We start from the raw sequence: 13,970 nt of genomic DNA, 5'->3' as shown, positions 1-13,970 counted from the left end.
TCCCCTGCAAATGCTGTTACAATGCCTTTTTAACCAAAACCGATCTTAATTATTTCTGACAAGTGCAGTTTTTTCCAAAGGCGATCAGCTTGTCAATGTAAGGGGCTTTTCTCTTTACTTTGATGTCCGTTATTGGTATATCAAAGTGCTCACAGATATCCTTAAGCATTTGAATTGCAAAGATTGATAGCTTTGAATTTGCAATTAGTTCGCAGATGTTATACCTGTCATAGCATATTGGATGAGTAAGGGCAACCTCTTGAAGAACTTCACTTCTCAACTCGTCAAAGGCTTTCTCATTTTCAACGTTCTGGTTTTCTTCAAAGTCGCTTTCCGTCATTTCGTCATCTTCAAGTTTGCGCTTTGAGGACAGTCTTGAAAAGAAACTTGAAACTTGCTGACTGGTCAGAAATTCAGAACTGCTAAAGGTGCGGTTTCCATTACTGTCTCTAGCAGTCATCATTGACTTGGATACCGAGGCTGCATCTGCTTTCTGGCCGGTTGACTCGCCAATACGAAATTTAATGGACAAGTAGTCTCTCTGCTTCTCTGTGAATCGTGTGCGCTTTACGTGACTAGACTTAAGGACCCAACTCATCGGTAAAAAAGGCTGATTCGAGAGGCTAAGCTGTTTTTTGATAAACCGATCGTCATAACTGAGCCCGCTGTTGCAAGCGCACGGCTTTTAGGCCTGGATTCGAAAACTAAATCCTGGCAACATTCCACGCATGCTCAACAAAGATCTTACTTGATTCTTGGAGAGTCTTTCTTGAGTACTTCTGGCAGGATGAGGAAGAGGTTAAAAGTGCCGCTATTTGCTTGCGCAATCGACAATAGTTTCCATGTATTCTGTAAATGCAAAAAAGAACCTTGTTCCCATCAGGGTCCATCTTTGAGAGGGATTGGGAACGAGGCTGCTCAACCCCTTTCCTAGGAAAAAGTGACTTGGAGACAGTTACTAGTAAGCCTGTGTGCCAAATACATAAAGGGGTGGAAGGGAAGAGAGATACTTAACAACCCTCGCTTCCTTTTTTCCCTGACTTCAACACAACTTTCAACGTCTCTCATGTATCTACATTGTTCCGTCTGTGTGACAATAATTTGAAGGTCAAGAAAGATTATCCTACCAAAGACATCTCCACCATTTGAAATGTTACTTCGCAATCGTCAAACGCAACTTCTGCAGTTTCTGTGTCAGGTTTCCAGTTCCCAGCCAACATTTTTCTGCAGTTAGGGCATACCCCTAAGAGATTACAAATATCAGTAAGCACTCTATTTTAATTAGGATTGCACATTCAAGTAAAAAAAAAAAAAAACGATCTCTTGAACATTATTTTTTTGACATTGCCCGAAATTTAAAACCGAACAGGTGTATTGACGCCTTTTTAAAAAAAAAAAATCAGTGAAAATGAATTCTGCAGATAAAATGAAATTAATTTGATTTATTTCAGCTAAATTATTTTCCTTTGTAAAGACGTTTTTTCTTTTTAAGTAACTTTTTTTGAAGAAGTACATTAGCGTTAGTTCCTTTATTTTTTAGAGTTACAAAAGGAATACAAACCTGACCTAACAGGAAGAAATATCCCACTCTGTTGTAGCACTGTTTGTGAACCTGCTTTGCTTAGACCTCTATCCGCTTTTTGCTTTTTGCTCACGTCCTTACTATGACCTGATAATATTGATAGTATTCTGCATTTGTCCGGAACTCGGCGTGTCCATCCAGTACCCAGAGATGCTCGATGAGCTGGACATATGGTCATTTGGTCAATATTTCGTGGAGAGGAAAAGATGGATGCCCTCGCCAGAATAAGCTCAATTTCATCAACTATGCCATGAAGCGCAAACATTGCTTTATGCCCGTTAATATCTCGCTGACAACTAAGTAGAGGAATGCATCCCGTTGCTTTGTTTTTGTCTCTCCTATCATGACCACAGTGGCCTCCCACAATCGATACAAACGAACAATCACTTTCCATGATAGTTTTTCGACGGATTGCAACTAACTGGTTTTAAATTCTCTTAACTTTCATATTTAAACAGGTGTCAAAAACCGATGACGTCGTAAAATTAAATCAAGTACGGTAAACAGCTAGCGGATGACTTTTCGAAACCTTTCAGTTGTAATGAAAGAAAAAAAAATTACAAACATTTAATAAATTTATATACAATTTTGTATCGTTTGTTCCTTAACAGTCTATTGATCCTATCACCCAGATTGAATTATTTTTCCATCTGACGCAATGTTATAACCACTGGTCCCTTATCTGTTTATCTCCTCCTTAATTAGTTTGGGAAGTCTGTGTTTATCCTTCAGGTGCCAGTGTCACACAACTCTTTTGATCACGTTTTAAGACCAAGGGTATATCGGCAGCCCGAAAGTTCGCTATCAAAATTGCAGTTTTTGTGAGATCTAAAATATTTCAGTGGCAATGGATGTGAAATTTCGATCGACTGAAAAGAAAGGACTGCAATACTGTGAATATAATAGTTCTGTCTGGGGTTACTTTCAAGCAACAGGATTCTCGACTTGGGGACTGACAATCAGCAGAAAACAAGATGTAAGTTAACCAGAACGGGAAAAGCATCGAGGTAAAAAAATGTTCAGTACAGATTTCTTAAATACAAGTGGAATTGTGAGTTGACTTTCTAGTGGAGGCGTAAAGCTTTCGTGACTTGTCGCGCAATAACAAAGCGACGATCCCGCGATCATTGCAAAGTCTCATATTTCAAGCGAAATTAATTCAACTTTAGAAGGTTCGTGTGAAGTACAAATTAAATTACCCAAGCCAGTTCTTACATATGTTTTAGCACAATGTTTAAATAGCTTATAGCTTGAGTTTCAGGTAAAACCAAGGTGTAGCACATGCCTATAATTTAAAACGCAACTTACAGCCTAAATCTAAACTTCGGTCAGTTGAAAAAGTATCCAATCGAAAATAAAATTGCTTATCTTCCAGATTATCGCTAAGATAAGAAATCACCACCAAACTAGCAGTAAAACCCTTTACAAATTGATTTAGTAGTGAATATTTTACCGCGCTTGCTTCCTTTTGGCTTGCGAGCGAACTTTTGACAAGGCCTCATTTAGCCTCAATTTTTGATTGTTTTCAAGTCAACGACCACGAAAACTGATTTTGTCGATTTTCTCCTAATCGAAGCGGTCCTTTCAAAAACAAACTACACCACGTTTACTTACTTGCTAACACCTTACTATGGACAAGATATGAGCGAAAACGATTTTTTGACTGTGGCGGCGAAATTTCGATTTTGCTCGATTTTTTCAGACAGTTCCTCTTAAAGGGTTTGAAAACAAAAGCATTATTGGTTAAAAGGTAAGACTTCTCGTTGAACACGTGAGCGGTTACTTTGGTCAACAAATCACACCTAAAATTTATTATCTACCTCATATTAAGAGTCGAAGAATATCTAAGTCTGGCTGAGATCACATCATTGTAGATTTAGATGTCCACAAAATCTGCACTAAAAGAAAACAACATGAAGCGGCGAGGAAGGACGTGACTCCGAGTACTAGTGTTGTTGTTGAGTATCCGTCAGATTGCTGAACTACAAATCTGACTTGAATGCCTTATTTTACGCGGGCCGAAATGAACCAACGTATCTCGAAATCGGGAAAAGACATTTCCTCCGGCAGCAGTAATCACTCTGTACCAACAAGTATCAGAAAAGCAACAATGTTCCTTCAAGATGAATACTTAGAAGGAATATTAGTTGCAAGCGATGACAACTGTTTTTATTTTAAGTCGAGCTGTCATCACAGCTTCAGGAAGCACGATGCGCCACAAAACTTAAAAGTAACGCTGTGTATTGTGAGTGGAAAGGTCAAACATGCCTACTGTACTTGTGTTGCTGGTGCAGTTGGCTTCTGTAATCATGTGTTAGCTTTGATGATGTAGATTTGTAAGTTCACCCTTTATCAGTACAGGAATGTCAATGACCTGGACAATGAGGGTGACATGCAGGCAAAACAAAGCTGCACCTCCATGTTACAACAATGGCATCGCAAGGGTAGAGGGGATACAATAGCTCCACAACCAGTTAAGGAAGTAGTTGTTTACAAAACGCGCCAAGATCAGGACAGATCTTCATCAAAAGATCAGGGTGTGAGATGCCTTCTTTACAAGGCCCGAACAATAAAGGCTATTAAAGGCCAGCAGACAGATGAAAACAAGTTGCTCACCAAGCTATAGGCCATAAACTCAAAAATGGCCCTAGCACAGATCATGACTCCCACCTTAAACAACACCCCGTGTATAGATACAAAATTTGGCAAAAGCCCTCAAGGGTCTTTTGGAAGCTATCAGCTTTCAAATACTGAGGACAATTTTAAAGTTTATTGTGACATTTCTTCAGTAGCAAGGAGAGACCCTGGCTGTAACAACAGGGAACAATTGACTTTAAAGATTTCCACTTAAATCAGGAGAACCATTTGTTTTAACACCTGGAATGACAAAGGCAGAGAAAAACTTCGCGGAAAGGCTTCAGGTTGATGTTGATAAAATTAATGAAATTGAGAGGAAAACTCAGAGGCAATCTGATGTCAAGAGTGGAAAAGCCAGAGAAAACAGGAAAAAGCACCATGACAATTTAGTGAACAGCCTTTGACACCCCAAACCTTTCACTTCAAGTTGCACCAATCATGGGATCAAATACAAACCAGTAGCCCTTGAACAATATCAAAAGTATATACTATCTAACCGTTGACCTGTACAAGTGCAGAAGTCAGGCCTTGTAGTTAGTCCAGAAACACCATATCTGGGGGCCTCACCTAATGCGAAAGTTGTTGACGCTGGCTGCTCAGATCCCTTTGGCCTATCTGAGGTTAATTGCCCAGAAACAAAATTCTTAGTCACACCCCTAGATGCATGTTCAGATGGCACTTTTTTTCTGGAGAACATAAACGGTCAAGCTGGGGGTGACCGGTGCTCGATGTTGTGCCTTTGTGGTTTACACAAGTAAGGGTATGAGCATAGAATGGATTGCATTTGATGAGCAGTTCTGGATCAGCTTTAATGCTAAATTGAAATCATATTATTTTACACATTTTCTTCCCAAGGCAACCAGAGAATGTTAACCACCCCTCCCCCCAGATTTTTCTTCCTGTCTTTCATAATAATGATTGACATGGTAAAAAAATAATAAGAAATTAAATTCAACGCCAGTACAATGTAATTCAATTTTCAGGGTAGAAAGTTGAAGTAATTTTTATTATGGTTAAGTTAGGCCAAGTAAAAAAAAAACACGTTTCTCGTTCGGATTTCTACAAAAAAAGAGAGCGGGCAGGAGGTTTTTTTTGTTATTTATTATTTCCTATTGCATGCTTTCTTTACACATTATTACCTTCCCCCAGGGATACGTAGGAGCTCTTAGGTCAAATGTTAATAAGACGAAACATCAGATATTGCTTTCTGTGATGAAGGCGAAAAAGGCATCTTGTGACGTTTGGATGCAGCTTGTATTTTGGAGGGCACATATTTCTCCCCCGCACAAGTCCTGAAACAAAACATAAATATATCTATTTATGAGTTATGATCAGATAAACCGTTTGTATTTAAATACACGTCATGCCATGCTTACCTCAAAGTGAAGGTATTTATCTCGTCAGGGAATTGGGAATGGTAGGTGGTGAAGCTGTGAAAACTCTTCTTGCCAAGTCCTTGATGCACCACACACACACTCTTCATCTGAACACTTCTTGATGCTAAACTGGTAATGACCTTTCACACAAAGGTTATCAAGAAACTGTTGCAGCTTCAAGCACAGCTTAACAGGTTGCGATGGTTGCGAAGATGGAAGTAGTGTGTTTGGATCAAATTCCCCATCAATGCGTTTCAGTTGGTTCGCTAGCTGCAAGAGTTCCTCACTTTTGGCAGCACTGAAAACTTTGAAACTTTTACCTTTGTGCTGTAAACACGAGAAAACACTGGCGATAAGTGTTTTGCAAGGCTCTATGCTGTCCTCAACTTCTTCCTCTATGGTTGGATGCTTCTTTGATAAATCTCGGATTCGGATCTCGCAAGTTGTGATCAGGTCCTCCATTGTGGTAATGGCACTCTATGGGATTATTATTGCCATCTTTACTCAAAACCTTATCAAGTTCAGTAGCGTGTCTCAATGCCGTTGACTTTTGAAAGCCATTTTCTTTAAGACCAATATGCACCTGGCCATATTAAAAGCTACCATCCATATTTTGTGGGATCTCCACGTCCAAACTAAATGATGGTGACAATGAAAATTTGGTAAAATCATGGTCACCAACCATCATTGTCTGGTTGATTCCAACTACAACTCTCTTCCCTCTCTCTACTGCTGCCACAGGGTAGTCCGGCTCGCCAACCTTGACAGTGTGTTTATCGTCCTCACAAACGAAAGTTGTTATTTCTCGAAACTGAACGCAAAATTCCTTCTGGTAGCAGTATCCCTTTGGACACCAAAGGGATACTCCAAAGTATCTGATCTGTTTGGGTGTATGTATTAAGGGGGCCAATTTGAGAGAAAATATGTGATCTTTTGAGTTGTCATGACAAACAAAGCAGTCCGTCATAAGCCGTGTCCATACTGTACTCAAGTGTTTAACAGTGAAGTAAGGAAATGATAATAAATCAGCTGTATTTCTTATAATTAAAGTTCACTCGCTAATTGTCCCTCCAGTCTCCTACAAAGAACATCCTTACTCCCTGACGTGACAAGGCCTCTCTTGCTTAGTTCTCTTTTGAGCTCTGAAACAGTAAGGGCCCTAGGATTAATTTCTCTTGAAGACTGCGTCCCCTTAGAGTGACCAAACTCGACATGTTGATCACACGAAGGTTTGTCTGCAAACCTTTCCTCACACAGTGGGCACGCAACAGGTTTAAGAATTTCAATGACTGCAGGCAGCAGTTGTTGCTTAGCAGCACATTCTAGAACAGTCTTACATTCAACACAAAAAGTACAGAGTTGTTCTTCTGGGCTGCTTTTTTGTCTTCCACATTGGCAGTTGTGTGCTTTGGCAATATGAGAAGGCATTCTGAATTCATAGTGTGATATATACATAGATGGCATGGGATATTGCTCAGGTAAATAGAATGCTCTGACATAATTTGCCCTCATGACTTGCCACCATTTTCCAAGTGTGCCAGTGGACCTACAATTGTAGATCGGTTTGTCAAAAGCAGGTCATGCTTAATTCCTGAATGTTTTGGTTCCTTTGCTTGTAAGGACAAAATTCCAAATCCAACATTATACTTTTCAAACAAAAGTGATGCATGGTAGGGAATGGCATATGCCACTGTCCAAACAGTGATGTTAACTGATGAGCTATAACATAGAGATAACAAGTTAAAATGTGTTGTTAAGTTTTCATTAATCTGCCCAACGTCTCTTAAATTAGTATCCACTTTGTTAAAAAGAGTTCCAGCATTTCTCAGATGTTCAGCTGCTTTACCAAGGGCCTGCCTCTTCATTTTTTGGGCACTGGATTCATCTGTAATTTCCAAGGCATCAATAAGCCTGTATTAATACTTGGCAAGTGCAATAGCTTGCTCCCCAATGAGCCTTGTGCTTAGATTATTGGCTCTATGATCTTTGTCATTATAATGTTCTCTTATCTTACTAGCAACAAATGACAAACCACATCCTGGCTTTCTATCCGAGACATCAGGTGTTACTGATGCTGCTTGCATATTGTCATTAAATACCTCTGCTTGCCTGTTTACAATATCCAGTTGCCTAATTAGCTCTTTCCCCTACTCCTTCCTGACGTGGGGCGGTGAGATCAGGGTGAGAAAACTTAATGTTTGCAATTTCTGTTGTGTCAACTGGAGAACTTAATACTTCTAAAAATAAATCCACATTGTTTCTCTGAAGTGCTTCCTTGTAAATCATGTTAAGGATGTGTTGGCAGGCATATATTTCATTGTGCACAGGCTCTGGCCTTTGTCAGTTGGCGAATTCCCCTATTCTAGGTTCCCCAAGCTGGCGAAGACCATTGTTAGCCATGAATTCTAATGTTTTTTGGTGGCCCTGGGTTGGGTTAAGATCTTTTGGAAGGGTCTTTTGGAAGGCTTTACTCAAGTCTTCTTGGCGTTTTTCTCGTGTGGACACTTGCCATGTACAGTTACTATCATTCCCTATAGTCCCACCCATCTTAGATAACTGTCCTTTATGAACATTAGCATAAGGTGAGAGATATGTTGCCGCTTGGTTCAGCTCATTGTTAGCCCAGCTTTGCCATGACTGATCTGCACTAGGTTGAAATTCAAGTGTACACTGCTGACCATGAATTGTCAAAACATTTCCCTCCAACACCCTCATCTCTTCCGTGTGCTGCTTCCAGATGTCTTCCATTGCAGACTCCTTCTCTGAGACACAATGGAGTAGGTAGGTAATGGAATTCCCTACTTCTTACCCTCGATCCATAGTTCCAGCATGTCAATGAGCCAATGGACATTGCCAGTTCGCTGGTCTCTGGAGCCCCATCATCAGAAAACTGAAAAATAAAGTGGTACTTGTTGCCATTAAACGAAATTAATTGTTTATGTAAACGAGGCAATCGCAAATGCAAGTCCAGAATCATAAAAACCAATCCTGTGACTGTGCGTGATACTCCAGGATAGTTTGATATTTGGCAGACATGACCAATATGGAGACTTTTTACGAAATGATCAACTTTCAAATCACTGACAATCTTTGGCAAGGCTACTTCTGCATCCATGCATTTTATGTTTCTCGGAAGCCAAACTTTTTGGTCTGCATCATATACTGAGCTCTGCCTCTTACAAACTAAATTAAACTTGCGCCTTGACAGGTAATTTTGGAACTTCACGGCTACTGCTTGTTTTAAAGCTTCTTCAGAATTGTTGAAATCTTTTACAGCTGTTCCAAACACTCCCTGTAAATACTTCCCTTTGAAATCAGTTTATCTATGATTTCTTTGGAAGCAAAAGAAGCGAGAAAGTCCCATGCACCATAAAGGGCCCCCTCATCTCCACCATGGATGTACTCTAGCATTTCTTTTGTTTCCTGCCGACGTCTGTATCTAGTGCTGCTTTTGAAATCTGATATTATCTCAAATGTTGTTGCATTTTGGGTCTGCTTAGATCTGCCCTGCTGCGTTTGACCAAGCATAAGTTTAAATCTGTTATACTCTTTCTTTAGGAGCTCCAGATCGTCTTCATGTTTTTTAGCCTTCTCTTTAGCATCTTTAAGTAATTGTTCTAATGGCAATTAAGGAAAGTTAATGCAGTTTGATTAGATAAAATGACACAACATTCAAGACAATAATGTTTTTACTGCAGACACTTCAAGCTCGTGGGCAATAATAAATTGACTTAGCACATATACTCTTCTTTCCAAAGTGCCTTTCAGTGGGGAATAGCACTGACCAAAGAAAGCAATGAAGCTTGTGAAAAATAACCTAAACACATAAACTTCAATATAAACAGAGTAGAAATTTAAAGATATATTTTATTATTTTGGTCTCAAGTAAAATTAATTTCATGCTGAGACAAACAACGTATGAGAAGTCACGCCTGTTCTAAAATGCTGCACACAGTTTCTTTCCATTGCGTTAAAGCATGGGTTTAAAAAGTATTTGCGTACATTATGCCTTACCAGCTTCCATTTCTTTTGCTTCTGCTTTTTCGTCGCGTTGTTCCAAGTCGGTAAATCTCGCACTCTTTGTTTCGTAATCTGATATAAGCTGTTCGTTGGTTTCAGAAAATTCCTTCTTCGAGCTGTTCCGCACTTGAAAGCGAGAAGTCTTCCAGAAGGGGTGAAATTGTCTGTCTTTATTACTCTTGCCTGAATGTCGGTCCTGCTTGCTACATTTACGAGATTTTGAACACAATTTTTCCTTGCTAATAAAAGCAAATTCGACAAGAAATCAACTGAGACTAAAGCTTGGAATTTAAGGAATTGAAGATGGAGTCAGTGAGCAGTAATGCGTTTCAAACAGGGGTTTATACATGAAGAACGTACATAGTTTGGTCCATTTCTTCGGCGCTGGAGGTTGCCATTATCCCAAACTTTCATCTGAATTTGAAAAGCCTACGGCATCACGGATATTTTTATGTTAATGTATTTTTTAGATCGAAGAGTGGGGTATGAGTGCAGTTTTTTTGTCATTTCTCCTCGAAAATTGAATCAAAGAAGCAACATTTCAAATTCAAAACATTTATTATCTATGTTGCTATCAGAAAATCAATAAAACAGTGTGTTGGCGTCTTTTGATTAGCGGCATAAACCCAACATTTACTTAAAAGTGGATCTGAGAAGTGCCATTATTTTCAGTACTAAATGGCTACTTACTCCCTCACCCACAAGCTAACTTTATTTATTAATAGCTAACCAATCACAAGGCAAGAATTCATTTCCTTACGTTTCGACAAACCAGCAAAAATAGCTTTTGACTTTCCCGCTTTGAAAATACTTCAAATGACGCCAGTTTAATTGGTAGGGTCATCACATGACCTCAGAAGAGCATCTGGGAGGTTTTCCCCTAGCAACAAGCCATCGTGGCCATGACGTTATTTCTCGCGAGTCGCCTTACGAATTTGCAAATGATTGGTTTGGGCTTGGAGCAAGAAGAGTCTAGAAAAGAGACTCTGTGAGCGATGTCAATGTCGTTAATAGTAATATTAGCGCCCATGCAATTAACAGATTAACGCAAAGATTACTGGTTTCGGAGGCAACTTTGTAAACGTTTAGCTCAGGGACTCCGAGAATTTTAATGTTGAAGGCGTAGCTATAGTCTTGCATCTCGTTCACCGCAATCTCCAGATTCCCGAGGCTTTCCTCGATGTCATCGAGTCGTTTCCGAATGCTATGCAACTCTCTCTGGAAGCTTGACTCAGAGTCATGCAGCCATTCTAGGCTCCTTTCCGTCTCTAGTTGGGCTTCCCGTCTACCTTGCGCTATGCGTTAAAATCAACTAACGTTTATTTAAGAAAACATGTACTTTACAAAAATTCAGTTCCTTACCAGTGGTATTCAGTGCTTCCAAAGGCCACACAACAATTGTCATAAAATGGTTGTGCAACATCAAACGAATACACACTGGATATCTTCAGACGTACAGCAACGTGACATGATTATTTTAAGGTTATACGATACTTTATTCAATAATACAATCACGGTCATAAGTCGTTGGAACAGCCACCCCCTTTCCCCCGTTCAATGTTGGATAGCGCAATGCACCCAAACTAACTGTTGAATACGTTTTAGTTTCTAAACAACATTGAAAGGTGGGAGAGGGAGGGATGCTCGATTAATGCCGTTGGTGTACCAACATTGTGTCACTGATTGTAGATCATTTATCAACTGGAGCCAGCAGTTCCTACAGTGTACAGATTCCTCGAGATGTTTTCAGATGTGATGGATGGAGCTTTGACAGCCCATCCATTTTGATCAATGAATCAATGGGCACAACAGTTTCAAAGAAATTTATCATTTTACTTTTAGGAAATATTTGAGGAGAGGGATAAGACTTTATTTTTGTACAATTTAAAAATCTGAAAGGGTACCGCAGCAGCAATTACTGTATAAGAGCAGAAACCCATAAGGGTTGAAACGTGTAACGCGCGTTCAAAGCTTCCGAATATTCAGTGCGAACTGATTGGTTGAATGTTTCAACCCTTATGGATTTCTGATAAGAGGCAATAGATCAAATATTAATTGTTAAAAATTAATTAGCTGGACCCCCCAAGTTTTTCGCAAAGGGGTCCCAAAGACCCCCAAATTTAAAACCTGGATACATCTCTGTATGTCCAACCATTAAAAAGGTAAAGTCTGCTACAAGCCTAGTGGCCCATCAGACCGGCATTTATCTCCGGTTACCGTAGCATGAAGCGCCTAAGAGTATTTCTGGTCCATGTCCACCATTACACTCCTAGAAACACTACAAATCAACAGTAACTTCTTTTTACCTGGACTCTTCTTTTCTTCCAGTCCTGAAGAAGTTGGGTCTAGATCTGAAAATGAGACAAAAAGACTTTTTTCCAGGCCTACATGTACATCTCATTGGACTTTTGCTTTTTTCTCGTCAAAACTGCACAGAAATCATTCTCTTTTACATTTACTAGTGCATAAAATATTGCTGCTAATTTAACAAGCTGTGAGAAGCTGTGCAAGCTGTGCACTTTCCAGAAATGATAATACACTGATTCTGATCAATGTAGCCGTTAATCGTCCTGGTCTTCAAGGAATCACATTCAATAATTGCGGTAGTCCTCTCTGCCACTCGAAGAGAAGATGGTTCAAGAAAGATCTCCATTTCCACTCGGTAACATGTTGCGAAGAGCAAGTCGTACATAAATAGACGTAGCTTATCTTTCCATGGAAAACAGAATTATATGGCCCATGTAATGTCCGATGAAAACAGATTACTTTAACAGTCACAAAATCCCGAGTTTTCGGTTGCACTGAAAATGGCAACTGAAGAGTCGAATCGGCACATCCAGACCTTAAGGTGCAAGGAACTAATTTATCATTTGAAGAATATTACATGGTTTTTTGCACTTTATGTAGTTGTTATAATTTTTTTTACAGCACCAGAAAAACGAGCATTTCTTCTGTACTATGCTGTACCTCTGTTGAGCAGTTTCCTGCCCTCTGAACAACTCTTTTTCCTGATGCTTTTGATGGGTGGAATATTCCGGTTGCTGAAACAGTCAATTTCACCAGAAGAACTCGATGAAGCATGTGTATAATTGAAGCTTTTCACTGCACAAGCACTCGTTGGCGCCCATACACAACCAAAGGAGACTCAATCTTCATCAAAATGAAGGAGATTCGATACACTCGATGTTCTTTCATAAAACAGTTTCTGACAAAAAGTCATCGTTTTTCTTTGAATGTCGGATCTCTGATCACGGTAAGGACGCCCCCAGATTTAAAGAAAGGTAAATATTAAAACAGCAAATGAATTTGTCATATACAAGTTCTATACATCCTAACACGGGAATTGGAGCTGAGATTTTAGAAAATAATATTCACAGAAAGTCTTTTTTTTTCTTCAAGTCGAGGATAGAGTGTAGAAGGAGGAGAGGGAGGTAAGACATCAAGTTTGAATTTTGTCTACGACTGAATGTCAATTTGAGGGCTTTTTTCTTCTTAAAGGAACAATGTCATGCTATTTTTAGATTAGTGTACACAAAGTTCAAAGTGCCCTTATTTATATTAATAAATCCTTTGTAGAACGAGTATCTTATTCGATGGAAAGGCTACAGTTCGTTGGCCGACTCTTGGGAAACAGAGGAAAATCTTAATGAAGCCGCTCTAAGGTAGGACGTACAGCCATGAATATGTACACTAACTAAAAATAGATATTTTTTATGTAACATGACCTTCAATACAAAATGATCACTGTTACCAAAAGACAGCAAACAGATCATTTAAAATTATTTACATTTTCATGATCTAGGTTATTTTGTATCTCGCCTGTACCGAAAATTAAACTAATATTTTTACTTCAATTGATGAACATTAATTCCTAACTAAAATATTTTATCGGAAGACATCGTGCATCAAGAGAACGATAAATAAATTATTTACCTTTCCTTTTAACTTGCGCTGACTCAGAACCCTTTCCACTTGAAAAAAAGGGCCTGTCTTTGTCGCTGGTCGAGTCTTTAAAAAATCTGCGGTGCTGACATCGTTTAAATCCCTGTAAAATACCTTACTTACTCTTTTACTCGATCTGGCCGCCATTTTGAATCTGCGCCCGCGAGGCAAGTCGCTTACTGTCTAGGATTTCTGGTTATGTCCGAGTCCCTTGACTGAACTACTCCTCACTGCCCCTTGCTCCTCTACTTTTGCTGCTCAATACTGTGAGAACATAGATACGCGTGTAAAAAATACCACAGGTGTATAGGTTGTTATCAATTGCCTTCCTTAGAGTGTCAGTAAGTTCAGCTATGGCTTGAGCTGTCGAATGACCTTTACGAAATCCAAACTGATATTGAAATAAAATGTTT

The 13,970-nt window shown here is 39.3% G+C and overlaps 2 pseudogenes; one reads left to right on the top strand and one right to left on the bottom strand.

Annotated features, from left to right (window-relative positions):
- LOC137995952 (uncharacterized) overlaps positions 1–5,092 on the top strand; it is a 6,634-nt pseudogene extending 1,542 nt beyond the window's left edge.
- Positions 5,093–6,639: 1,547 nt separating this feature from the next.
- Positions 6,640–13,704, bottom strand: LOC137995950 (uncharacterized; annotated as a pseudogene).
- Between the last annotated feature and the right edge of the window lie 266 nt (positions 13,705–13,970).

The sequence above is a fragment of the Montipora foliosa genome, chromosome 3 (genome assembly GCF_036669935.1).
Source record: "Montipora foliosa isolate CH-2021 chromosome 3, ASM3666993v2, whole genome shotgun sequence".
Classification (NCBI taxonomy): Eukaryota; Metazoa; Cnidaria; class Anthozoa; order Scleractinia; family Acroporidae; genus Montipora; species Montipora foliosa.
Note: the sequence above shows the minus strand (reverse complement) of the source record. Positions and strands in the feature narration are given on the sequence as shown.